Consider the following 14,065-nt stretch of genomic DNA (forward strand, 5'->3'; position numbering starts at 1 on the left):
ATATATTTTTTCTTTTCCCACCTATTTCTATTATTATTTTAAAACTTTATTTCCATCCATTGTTTTATCTCTACCTTTTAGCCCATTTCGATCCCTTCCCCCCACCCCACCCCACTAGGGCTATCTGTCACTTGGTCATCCTGCTTTCTACCCTTAATGTCCCCGTTACCACCTCCTTTAGATAATATCACCACCATCAACACCTTTTGTCTGTGACATCTTTGGCAATCTCTCCTTTGCCTCCACCTATCACTGGCCCTCTATCTAGCTCCACCTGTCCCAGTCCCTTTAAACAGCTTATATTTCACCTCATTTCTATTTCTCTTCAGTTCTGATGAAGAGTCAATACGGACTCGAAACGTTAACTGTATTTCTCTCCGCAGATGCTGTCAGACCTGCTGAGTTTTTCCAGCTATTTTTGTTTTTGTTTCAGATTTCCAGCATCCGCAGTATTTTGCTTTTATCCCACGTTCCTAGTCTGAACTCCAGATCTGTTGTGTTGCCCCACCAGGAATGCTTTTCCAGCATTTACTTCACAGCTTCTGGATGCATCTCACAACTTTCCAAATCCTTTCAGTGGGTTTGTGTTTCTGATTGGCAGTAAGATTCCTCCCTTGTCTCAGCGCAGCCTTAGATTGCTATTGATTCTACTATTGCAGGTTAATTGTAAACATCCCATCATTCTTAAAGTTTACTTGCCTTCCAATCCTTTACAGTAAGCGCTGAATTGGGTCATTGTGTGGCGCACTGCCCTTAAGCTATTGTTAAGGGTATGCGTCAGGTCGGTGAGTGGAACAGCATTAACGGAGGGCGTGAACTCAAGATCTTTCAACTAAACTGCCGAGTTGCTGGTGTGTCCCCATGTGAGAAGCCGGGCCGGATAATCAGTGTTCAAACTGACCGGGGCTCACAGCGCCTGGTTTAAGGAATTTTCAAAGTTACGTTTGAAAGGTGAGCTACAAGTTTGTTAGTATTTCCAATCTCAAACCACGTCCATATCAGTTTAAAATGTCTTTCCTGGATGCATTATGTGGGCCCAGGTTAACCGGTCAGTGGAGTGTGTGTTGAGTGACTGGAACTCGAGGTTCATTTTGTTCATACAGAGAATTGTTTCGTTCACACTGTAGGATTTAAAATTTACTGCAGACGAAGCGTGGATCAGGAAGCCTTTTTCCTTCAGCTTTTTACATTTCAGTGGAACTATCTCAAGGTGCTTTGAATTTCAGGGCGTGTGTGGGGGTGTTTAAATCACTGTATGAAGTAAGAAAGTGATTTTGCAAGAATTAATGCTCCAAGCAGCAGTTAAAGGAAGTAACCACTCGACAGCTCCAACAGGTGGGGACTCTGTTGAGTTAGCAACAAGGAATGCAATACAAGTTGAATAACTCCCCAAACCAGTCGTAAACTCGGGAAATACACTCACGGCATCCTCTGGGAAGAACCAGAGAACAATTCTGCTCTGAAACTACTAGTTTTCATTTAGCCACCTGCTGGAGCACTCTGACCGCTGAACTGGGCCCTGGGACATTGTTTAGTGAGGGCCACCCTTTAACGTGTGAATTGATGAGATGCATCCAGAAATTTGTGGAGTAAATGCTGGATTAGCATTCCTGGGGCGGGGACAGGGGAGAGTTTGTGGTTTTAACACCAGGTTGGGTAAACTTCATGATGGGGAGGCGGGTTAATCTCTCTGTTTAACCAGGGAAACAGGTTTTGAAACTGTAACCCCTGTTTTTGTGCGGGTGCCGGAACGTTGTTCATACAGAGTGATTCTGTCGGGGAGTTTGTCAGTCTGGGGCTGTGAAATTTATGGTCAAATCGCACAATAAGTAAAACTGCTGAACTCTTTTAGAATGTGGATGTGGATATGTAGCATTTAAACTCATAGCTTCATTTCTGACCACCAGACCTTTGAAAATTTGGTTTGGATCTTGAGAAAAATTGGGAATATTTCACAGTGTTAAAAACACGCTGATAAAACCCACAACTGGATCACTGTAGATCAGAAATCTAACATTCAGAAGATTCCTGCAATCCATTTGTCCCCGGATTGTCTGAGGAAGACCCTCCTGTTTTCAGTCACAGATTTACCTTTTTATTAATTTGAACTCTTGTCCTCCCACAGTTTAACAATAAGTCAGTTCACCTTTGCTACTCTATTTGCTGTAATATCACCTCCTGTCCAAAGGGTTGAATTTCCCAACCAGCCGCTTGGGCACCAGGATCTTGCAGCCTCTCCAGTGAAAATGGCCTTGCCGATATTGACACCGCTTCCCCAGGATCGGGAGAACACACTGATAACAGAGGCTCAGCCTCATGGCTCCTTCTCGGCCCTGCCTCCAACACTGGACTGTCTGCCTTAAGAACAGGAGGAGGCCATTCCGCCCGTCTAGTCTGTTCCTCCATTCAGTTAGATCACAGCTGACCTGTAACTTAACAACATTTAGCCACCTTGGTTCTGTAACTGGTGTGTTGCCTCCCTGGTGCCAAGGGAAAGGACATGGTGGAGAGGGGTGGAGAATATTCCACAGGGTGAAGGGAGTGAGCCAGCAGTTGTGGTACATGTTGGTACCAACAACATAGAGAGGGCAGACAGTGAGGTCCTATAGTCTGATTTTCAGGAGCTAGGGAGGAAGGTAAAAAGTAGGACAGGAGGTAGCAATCTCTGGATCATTCCATGTGTGCGCTAGTGAGAGCAGAAATAGGAAGACCGAAACGATCAATGTATAGCTTGAGGCAGGGGAGAGGGAATTGGGAACAGTTCTGAGGCAGGAGACACCTAGGCAAATGCAGAGGTTGCACCTCAATAGAACTGGGACCAATGTCCCTGAATGGAGGCTTACTGATGTGGCTGGGGAGGGTTTATTGGCAGGGGGATGGGCACCAGCATATAGAAGTAGAAAAGAGGAATAAATTGCATAAAGGAATGAGTGATGGATAGTTCTAGAGAAGGAAGTAGCACCATATTAGATAGGAACAGACCAAGAAGGACTTCAAGGAATAGAAAGGCAGGTTTAGAATGCATCTCCATAAACACACACACACTCTGGTGAATAAGGTTTGTGAGTTGCAAGCACAAACAGCAGTGTGGGAATATGATGGAGTAAGAGAAATCTGGCTTTAAAATAGTGAGGACTGGATGCTTAATATTTATGGTACAAAGTGTTCAGAAAAGATAGGGAAAGATAAAAGGGAGGCAGGGCACCAGTATTGATTGGGGAAGAGATTATAGTGTTGGAAAGAGAGGGTGTACTTGAGGGGGCACAAGGACAGAATCCATTTGATTAGAATTGAGAAGTATGATCACTGGAGTATTCCAAATTCTCCAAATAATGAGAGAGAGGAGAAAATCTGCAGGGAAATCATAGCTGTACAAGAGCTATAGAGTGGTGACACTGGGAAACTTTAATTACCCAAATATCGATTGTGATAATGTTTGAGTAGAGGATAAGAAGTGGGCGAAACTTCTGACGTGTCCAGGGGAACTTCCTTGATGAGTATATTCTTGGTCTAACTAGAAAAGAGACATTGTTGAATCTGGAATACTGTGTACAATTTGGTCTCCTTATTTTAAATAAGATATAATTGCATTAGAAGCAGTTCAGAGAACAACATACATACAAACATATGAATTAGGAGCAGGAGTAGACGACTCGGCCCCTCGAGCCTGCTCCGCCATTGTAAAAGATTATGGCTGATTTGATTGTGCTTTCAACTCCACATTCCTGCCTACCCCTGATAACCTTTCACTCAACTCATTCCTGGGATGAAGGGTTTACTTTATGAAGAAAGGTTGGACAGGTTGGGCCTATATCCATTGGAGTTTAGAAGAATGAGAGGTGATCTTATTGAAACATATAAGATCCTGAGGGGACTTGATAGGGTGAATACTGGGAGGGTGTTCCCACTTGTGGGGGAGACTAGAACTAGAGGATACAGCTTAAAAATAAGACGTCTACCTTTAAGATGGAGATGAGATCTTTTTCCCTCAAAGGATTGTTCGTGTGTGGAATTCTCTTCCCCAGAGAGCAGTGGAGGCTGCGTCATTGAATATATTCAAGGCTGAGTTAGACAGATTTTTGATAGACAAGTGAGTCAAGGGGGGTGGACAGGAAACTGGAGTTGAGACCACGACCAGATCAGCTATGATCTATTGAATGGTGGAACAGGCTCAAAGGCTGAATGGTCTACTCCTGCTCTGACATCTTATGTTCCTATGGTGCTCGGGATTGAGGTTGGTCAGATGTCTGTGGAAAAACGCTTGGGTAAGAGTGATCATTGCGTCAATAGGTTTGGACTGATAATGAAAAGCAAAGAACAATCTAAAGTAGAATTTCTAAATTGGAGGACGGTTAGCCTCAAGGGGATGAGAGAGGATCCAGGCAGTGTAAAATGGAAACAAAGACTGACAGGAAAAACTAATGGAACAATGGGTGATTTTTAAGGAGAGATGCATCAGGCACAGGCTAGGTACATTCCAACAAGAGCAAAGTTACAGAAACCAAAGCCAGGGGGTCCCTTGGATGATGATGAAGGTAGAGAATATGATGAAACCAAAAAAAAGGGTGAATGTTGTATATCAGGTGAATTCTTAAGCAAGAATCGGGCTGGATAGAACATTTTGAGAGGGAAAGTAAGACTGGCAAAGAGAGAATATGAGAATAGAATGGTGGCTAACATAAAAGGAAACCCAAAAGTCTTCCACCAGCATGTAAGCAGTAACTGGGTAGTAAGAGGTGGGGTGGGTTATATTAGGGACAAGGAGAGTGATATATCCTAGAGGCATAGGGCAAAGCGAGAATACTTAGTGAATACTTTGTATTTGTGTTTACTAAAGAAGAAGATGCTAAAAAAATATTGGTAGAAGTGAGCATGATTGAGCTAATGGATGGAGTGAAAATTGATAAAAAGAATGTACCCGAGGGGCTGGCTAAGCTTAGAGTGGATAACTTGCCTGGCTTGCATTCCAGATTGTCAAAGGAAGTTGGGGTGGAGATAGTGGAAGGGCCTGCCAGAATCTTCCAACCTTCCCGACTTACGGGGTAGGAGGTGCCAGAGGATTGGAGTGTGACAAATGTTACACATTTATTCAAGAAAAGATTGTTCTAGTAACTACAGGCTCATGAATCTTACAACAGTGGTGAATAAGGTTTCTAAAACAATAATCAAGGAAAAAATTAACAGGCACTTGAATATAGGGTAAAATTGCAAATTTGCTGATGATGTCAAACTTGGAGGAAGCAACAATAATGCCAGTTGACTACAACAGGAGATGAGTTGATCCTTTTTGGCAGAAGGGATAGAGAGAGCCAATATAGACTTAATGGCATAGGTGTAAAGTGTATGAAGGGACAGAGGGACCTGGGAGGATATAATAAAAAGAGTAGTTTTGTTTTCTTTAATGGGATGTGGCCATCGTTGGCAAGGCCATCCCTAATTGGCCTTGAGCTGAGTGGCTTGCTAAGCCATTTCAGAGGGTGGTTAAAAGTCCATCACATTGCAGTGGGCCTGGACTCTCATGTAGGCCAGACCAGGTAAGGATAGCAGATTTCCTCTCTAAAGGACATTAGTGAACCAGATGGGTTTTCACGATAATCGATGATAGTTTCCTGGACACCGTTGCTGAGACTAGCTTTCAATTCCAGATTTATTAATTGAATTTAACTTTCACTAACTGTGTGGGGTTTGAACCCACGTTCCTGGAGCATTAGCCTAGGCCCAGGATAACTAGTCGACTGACATTATCATCACCACCATCTCTCCAGGTAATTATCCGGAATGTTGGGCTTCATAAATAGAGATGTTAAGTGTTAAATAACAAAGTAATGCTGAACCTTTATAAAGTTCTGGTTAGGTTGCAGCTAGAGTATTGTATCCAGATCTGATTATTACACTTTCCAAAAGGATGTCAGGATTCTTGAGAGGGTGAGACCAGAATGGTTCCAGAGATGAGGGATTTTAGCTACAAGATGAGGTAAGGCTATAAGGCTTGACTCAGTCAACTTATTTGTTATGGGATCACAAGTATGGGTTGTCCGCAAGCCGTCCAACCAGCAGATGTTTTGTACAATACAAGCAGACCTCTCAACTCATCTGTATCCTCGTGGACACACTCAGCAGCACAAGAAAGACAAACTGTACTGTCTGTCTGCATTCCTCAAACACAGGGAGCTGTTGGTAACATAAGCCCCACCAGTTATCCTCAAATGTTAGCTCCATCGTGAACTGAAAGGGCTTCAACCCCAATATATTGCAATTGGTCTATGACCACAGGCACTGATCATTAGTAATTAAAGAAAAATCGTGCATTTATACTGTTAGTTTCACAACTTCAGGGCATCCTGAAGACTAATGTTACAAGCTGTTTGAACATAGCAAGGTCCCACAAACAGCGATGAAATAAATAGCCAGATCATCTGTTTCAGCGTTGGTGAGGGATAAATATTGACTAGGCCAAGTGAGGGAAGTCATGATGGAAGTGAGGGAGATATTACCTGCTGGTGAGAGATTAGCTGGAATCCCTTTGCTCTTCAAGTAATGTCATAGAACCCTTTACACCCACTTGAGAGGACAGATGGTGCTTTGCATGAATGTTTCATCCAGCATTTCCCTCAATGTGGCACTGGAGTGAATAATGCACATTATTCCCCATAACTCTGGCAATTGCCGTGGTTCATTCTTTTGTCATCTGTAGTGGGGACTGAAGGCATTGGCTTCAGTCTTCCCAATGTTTAATTGGAGGAAATTTCTCCTCCTCCCAGTGCTGGATGTTGGATAAGCAATCTGATAATTTAGCGACAGTGGAGAAGTCGAAAGAGCTGGTGGTGAGGTAGAGCTGGGTGTTGTCAGTGTAAATGTGAAAACTAACAGTCTTTTCCAAAGGATGTCACCAAGGGACAACATGTAGATGAGAAATAGGAGGGGACTGAGAATAGATCCTTAGGGAGGTAATAGTGAAGGAGCAACACATAGATAAGAATGGAACCAGGTGAGAGCAGTCCCACTCAACTGGACAACAGTGGAGAGAGGTTGGAGGAGGATGATGTGGTTAATCATGTCAAAGGCTGCAGACAAATCAAGGAAAGATGGTTTACCTTTGTCACAGTCACGTAGGATGTCATTATTCACTGAGTAAGAAAAAAATTCTCCTCATCTCCACCTTCCGGTTCTTTTGCCAGCAATTTTAACTTTGTGTTTCTGTTTACCATTCCTTTTGCCAGTGGTAACAGTTTCTCCTAATGAACTCCATCCTTATTTACTCTATCTAAACCCCATCTTCAGTCTCTCCACATAACTAAATAAGCAAAGAGTGAAAATACGGGATGATACTGAAGTCTCAGTCTATGAGTTTAGGGTAGGCCTCCTGTTCCCTCTACCCAGAATCTCCAAGACAAACTCCATCGAGGAGTCAATGGGTATAGTTTTGGTGTCATTTCTCCAGCCTGTACTCACTGAGATGGATCCTGTGCAGTTTTTTCAAGCCAGCAGATAGCATAGGGACAGGTTTTGGACTAAAGAATATGGTAGAAGATTGTGTGATTCAAGCACCCAGTTATGAGAGTGTGTGGGTAATGTGCTGGTGTCAGTTGCTTTCAAGGTCTAGAGAACAGGCACAGAATACCCCATCCAGGCCGATTTGGCAATAATCCTGACTGGAGGTGCCCATCCCCTCCAAAAAGATTATATTTTTCAGTAGCCCTCCCTCCAACCACCCCCACCACCTCCCACAGAAGTACCACTTCAGCAGCAATTTAGAGTTGGTCTGTACTTGTACCTCACTTAAATTTGGACCTCACTTATTTTTAAGGAAGACCTGTGGCCCTCAAAAAGCTGTTGGTGTGGAATAACTTAAAAGTTCAATGTTGGCATGTGTTCCACCATCAGAATGTGTCAGTGTAGTGTGATGCAGTCTGTGTGGCTGCACCCAATCCTTAATGAGTTTCTGAACACTATCAGCTTCTGTTTAACCTTGCCACTCGACACAACCCAGCATGGCACCTACTGTTTACTCACTGATTGGATTTGGATTTTGTTTGTCTTACTCACGATCGGTTTAGTTGTGGTTATTTTAAAACCTAAACCACGAATCAAAGTTCAAACTAAAGTGTATTTGGTGACTTTGAGACTTTGATATTCCTCACAACTAATACAGTCTCCAACGACGTATAGCGTGTGTATTTGGGATAATTAGATCAGGATCACCATCATTTTTTATTACTCATTCATGCGAAGCTAACATCGCTGGCATTTGTTCAGCATTTATTGCCCATCACTAATTGCCCTTTAGAGGGTGGTGGTGAGCTGCCTTCTTGAACCTCTGCAGTCCACCTGGTGTAGGTACATGTCCATGTGGTGTAGGTACATCCACAGTGCTGTTAGGGAGGGAGTTCAAAGAACCTGTTGCAGCAACAGTGAAGGAATGGCGATATCACTCCAAGTCAGGATGTTGTCTGACTTGGAGGGGAACTTACAGATGACGGTGTTCCCATATGTCTGCTACCCTTGTCCTTCTTGGTAGTGGAGTTCATGGGTTTGGAAGGTGCTGTCAAAGGAGCCTTGGTGAATTCCTGCAGTGCATCTTGTAGATGGTACACACTGCTGCTACTGTGCATCAGTGGTGGAAGGAGTGAAGTTTGTGGATGGGGTGCCAATCAAATGCTTTGTCCTGGATGGCATTGAGGCTCTTGAGTGTTGTGGGAGCTGCACTCATCCAGGCAAGCGGAGAATATTCCATCACACTCCTACCTTGTGCTCTGTAGATGGTGGACAGGCTTTGAGGAGTCAGGAGGTGAGTTACTCTCCGCAGGATTCCTAGATCTCACCCTCTCTTATAATCAAGGTGTTTATGTTTCTTGTCAATCAATGATAACCCCTGGGCTGTTGAAGGTTGGAGATTCAGCGATGGTAATGTGTTGAACCTCCAGGAGAGATGGTTAGATTCCGCCTTGTTGGGGATGATCTTTACCTGGAACTTGTGTGGCTTGAGTGTTACTTGCTACTTATCAGCTCAAGCCTGAATGTTATTCAGGGCTTGCTGCAAATGGACATGGACTGCTTCAGTATTTGAGGAGTTGCAAATGGTACTGAACATTGTGCAATCATTAGCGAGCATCCCCACTTCTGACCTTATGTTGGAGGTCAGCTGAGGGAGGGTGATAGCTGGTTATCAGCAGGAGGTTTTCTTGCCCATGTTTGACCTGGTGCCACGGGACTTCATGAAACTTCATTTGACTTTATGGAGTCGATTAGAAATCAAAGGGAGATGTACAGTTACTATGGGAACAGTCTATAAACTAAAACATGATAAAGCTACAGTTGAGGAGCTCAACAAAACATTGAAAAGGATCCATGTGCTAACTGGGGTAGATGAGACACTATGCCAATTCACTACGCTTATGAAAAGACTGGGAAAGGTCTCTCAGATGTGAATGTTGATAGTGGAATGGAACAGCTTGTTGGGGAACCAACAAGAGTGAATAACCTACTGGGTCTTGTGCTTACCAAAAATACCAGTTTGTTCACAAGGGTATCTGTAGAACCAGGGAATAGTGATCACTCGGTCATCATATCTGATCTACATCTCCCGTTAAATGGAAGAAAAAGAACGAGGAAAATCTTCATTAGGAAAAAAGCCGACGAGGAAGGAGTAAGAAATCATCAGAATTTTAGCAATTGTTACTTTATTAATTTTATTGTCATTGCATGAAAAATGGGATAAACTGCAAACTGTCTTGGACAGAAGTCATGGATAAATATTTACCATCCAAGTTTTCATTCAATGGGAGAAACCTCTCATAGTTCCGGAGAGAACACTATCGGCAAAGCAGAAGGAAACAATGTCCTTACAACAAGTCTGGGGATGAGGAGGACTGAGTGGAATGAAAAACCTGCCAGAGGAAAGTAGAGAGCTATGTAAGGAACGATGCTGTTTGAGTATTTTACAATCTAGGTTAAGGAGAATCCTAAGAGCTTCTGGTCAATCATTAAGAAAATCAAACAGGAAGAAATGGGTGTTTCAGATATCAAAATAGACAATATGTGATCCTAAATATAAATCATAAAAACAAAATGATCAATCTTCTACTGTGTTTACCAGAGAAGATTTAACACACATACACACCTTAGACAGTGACCACTTACCGGACATACTAAACCTCATTATAAGTAAAGAATTAATGCAAGAAATAAATCCAAATGTCAAACGAAGTTCCGGCTCCGGATTAAATCCCTCCCTGGATTTTCAAGTTAGCAGCTGATGAACTGTCTCCAATATTGACCAATCTCTCTCTCGAGTCAATCAACACCGACTACTTATCAGACCAGTGGAGACAAGCTAACATCTGTGGCACATTCAAAAAAGGGGATAAAAGTCAGCCACAGATCTACAGGTTGCCATCTCACCAGTGTCATTGCAAATTGCTTGAACATAATGTTCATTCTCATGTCATGAAACACTTTGAAGCTCATAATATCCTGGTAAATAGGAGCATGGGTTTTTGGGTGAAAAGGTCCAATGAAACACAGCTTTTACAGTTTGACCTAGCTTCAAGTCTCAAAAGAGCTGAAACTACTTGCATGGCAACACTGGATTTCTCAAAAGCCTTTGACAAAGTTCCTTACAAAAAGCTCTTGTCCAAACTTTACGTCTATGGAATCACGGAGGCATTATTAAATTGGATCCAACAATCTGACACTTCCTAACCAACAGAAGAGAGTGGTGTGTGATGGGGAATCATCCTCCTCCAGAGATATCATCTCCGGAGTACCCCAGCAATCTGTGGTGGGATCTTTACTCTTCCTGAGGTACACAAACAGCCTCCCCAACAAGTTAAATCCAGGGTATGACTATTTGCAGATGACTGTATGGTTGACACAGCAAAGAAAACTCAAGGTCATATCAATTCACTGCAAGATGATCTTCTGCAATTGCATAAATGGGAGCACCAGTGGAAGATGGCATTCAATACCAAAAACGTAATGTCTTGTGCATCATCAACAAAAACCATCCACCAATAGATAGCTTTCAGTTCTGTAATCAAATTCTCCAATGGGTAGATACCCAACCACAGCTGGGGGTTCGTCTGAAAACAAATTGTCAATGGGGATTCAATGTTCAGCAGATAACACCCAAAACAAACAGGGTCCTTGCATTTCTGAGGAGGAATCTTTTGGTATTGCAACAAAAATTTCAGTGTTACAGCTTACCAAATACCTATTCATCCTGTCCTGGGGTAGTGCTAGATCTAGGGGCACAGTTTATAAATAAGGGGTCACTCATTTAAGATGGAAATGAGAGACACTTTTTTCTGAGGGTTGTGAACCTTTGGAACTCTCTTCACCAGAGAGCAGTGGAGGCTGGGTCAATAAATATCTTTGAGGCAGAGAGATCCTTGACTAAAAAGGGAGTCAAACTGTGTAGGTGGAATGTGGAGTTGAGGCCACAGTCAGATCAGCCATGATCTTATTAAATGGAAGAACAGACTCAAGGGGCCAAATAGCCTCCTACTGCTCCTAATTTGTATGTAAGTTGTGTGTGGGATACTTATGTGGTGAGATATATAAATAAGATTGAAGCAATCCTAAATGTGCTGCATGATTATATACGAATCAGTGTGGGCAACACATCAGCGCCACATCCTGGATCAAAGATTTGGAATGGGAATTGGGGAAAAACAGACTGACCATGTTCTATAAAATAAGGAATGGACTGGTGGGAATTGACAGGAACAAGCACCTGGAGCCATCGGCAATAACAAATAATGAGGTAGACATCCACGCAAGCTACAAAGACCATTGGTTTCCAAGCAGTGTATCAACAATCTTTTTTCAGAAGGACAATCCAACAAGGGAACAACCTGCCATAGGAAATAGTCAGTGCCATCAGTGGAAATCCTCAAGACCCAACTTTAGATATTTCTGTTTAACAGTTTTCATTATCAGGTCAAATATTTCAGCAGGATTTTCCTACTTTAGCTAGTGCTAAACAGATAAATAATGGTGGAATACGGATATTAGTCAATGATGTTGGTGGAATACAGATATTAGTCTGTGATGTTGGTGGAATGTGGATATTAGTCCGGGATGTTGGTGGAATGTGGATATTAGTCCGGGATGTTGGTGGAATGTGGATATTAGTCTGTGATGTTGGTGGAATGTGGATATTAGTCTGTGATGTTGGTGGAATGTGGATATTAGTCTGTGATGTTGGTGGAATGTGGATATTAGGCTGTGATGTTGGTGGAATGTGGATAATAGTCTGTGATGTTGGTGGAATGTGGATATTAGTCTGTGATGTTGGTGGAATGTGGATATTCGTCTGTGATGTTGATGGAATACGGATATTAGTCTGTGGTGTTGGTGGAATGTGGATATTAGTCTGTGATGTTGATGGAATACGGATATTAGTCTGTGATGTTGATGGAATACGGATATTAGTCTGTGATGTTGGTGGAATGTGGATATTAGTCTGTGATGGTGGTGGAATGTGGATATTAGTCTGTGATGTTGATGGAATATGGATATTAGTCTGTGATGTTGGTGGAATGTGGATATTAGTCTGTGATGTTGATGGAATACGGATATTAGTCTGTGATGTTGGTGGAATGTGGATATTAGTCTGTGATGTTGGTGGAATGTGGATATTAGTCTGTGATGTTGGTGGAATGTGGATATTAGTCTGTGATGTTGGTGGAATGTGGATATTAGTCTGTGATGTTGGTGGAATACGGATATTAGTCTGTGATGTTGATGGAATATGGATATTAGTCTGTGATGTTGGTGGAATGTGGATATTAGTCTGTGATGTTGATGGAATGTGGATATTAGTCTGTGATGTTGGTGGAATGTGGATATTAGTCTGTGATGTTGGTGGAATACGGATATTAGCCCGGGATGTTGGTGGAATGTGGATATTAGTCCGGGATGTTGGTGGAATGTGGATATTAGTCTGTGATGTTGGTGGAATGTGGATATTAGTCTGTGATGTTGGTGGAATGTGGATATTCGTCTGTGATGTTGGTGGAATACGGATATTAGTCTGGGATGTTGGTGGAATGTGGATATTAGTCTGGGATGTTGGTGGAATGTGGATATTAGTCTGTTATGTTGGTGGAATGTGGATATTAGTCTGTGATGTTGGTGGAATGTGGATATTAGTCTGTGATGTTGATGGAATACGGATATTAGTCTGTGGTGTTGGTGGAATGTGGATATTAGTCTGGGATGTTGGTGGAATACGGATATTAGCCCGGGATGTTGGTGGAATGTGGATATTAGTCCGGGATGTTGGTGGAATGTGGATATTAGGCTGTGATGTTGGTGGAATGTGGATAATAGTCTGTGATGTTGGTGGAATGTGGATATTAGTCTGTGATGTTGGTGGAATGTGGATATTCGTCTGTTATGTTGGTGGAATGTGGATATTAGTCTGTGATGTTGATGGAATACGGATATTAGTCTGTGATGGTGGAATGTGGATATTAGTCTGTGATGGTGGTGGAATGTGGATATTAGTCTGTGATGTTGATGGAATATGGATATTAGTCTGTGATGTTGGTGGAATGTGGATATTAGTCTGTGATGTTGATGGAATACGGATATTAGTCTGTGATGTTGGTGGAATGTGGATATTAGTCTGTGATGTTGGTGGAATGTGGATATTAGTCTGTGATGTTGGTGGAATGTGGATATTAGTCTGTGATGTTGGTGGAATGTGGATATTAGTCTGTGATGTTGGTGGAATGTGGATATTAGTCTGTGATGTTGGTGGAATGTGGATATTAGTCTGTGATGTTGATGGAATATGGATATTAGTCTGTGATGTTGGTGGAATGTGGATATTAGTCTGTGATGTTGATGGAATGTGGATATTAGTCTGTGATGTTGGTGGAATGTGGATATTAGTCTGTGATGTTGGTGGAATACGGATATTAGTCCGGGATGTTGGTGGAATGTGGATATTAGTCCGGGATGTTGGTGGAATGTGGATATTAGTCTGTGATGTTGGTGGAATGTGGATATTAGTCTGTGATGTTGGTGGAATACGGATATTAGTCTGGGATGTTGG

General features: G+C 42.4%; 1 protein-coding gene across 3 annotated transcripts in view; it reads left to right on the plus strand.

Annotated features, from left to right (window-relative positions):
• Nucleotides 1-349: 349 nt before the first annotated feature.
• The window catches only part of cers3a (ceramide synthase 3a), a 151,875-nt gene continuing 138,159 nt past the window's right edge, over nt 350-14,065 (plus strand). For all 3 annotated transcript variants that reach the window (XM_041175129.1, XM_041175128.1, XM_041175131.1), the window contains exon 1: nt 350-951. The gene's annotated coding sequence lies outside the window, so the exon portion shown is untranslated. The remainder of the gene's footprint in view (nt 952-14,065) is intronic.

The sequence above is a fragment of the Carcharodon carcharias genome, chromosome 26, assembly GCF_017639515.1.
Source record: "Carcharodon carcharias isolate sCarCar2 chromosome 26, sCarCar2.pri, whole genome shotgun sequence".
NCBI lineage: Eukaryota > Metazoa > Chordata > Chondrichthyes > Lamniformes > Lamnidae > Carcharodon > Carcharodon carcharias.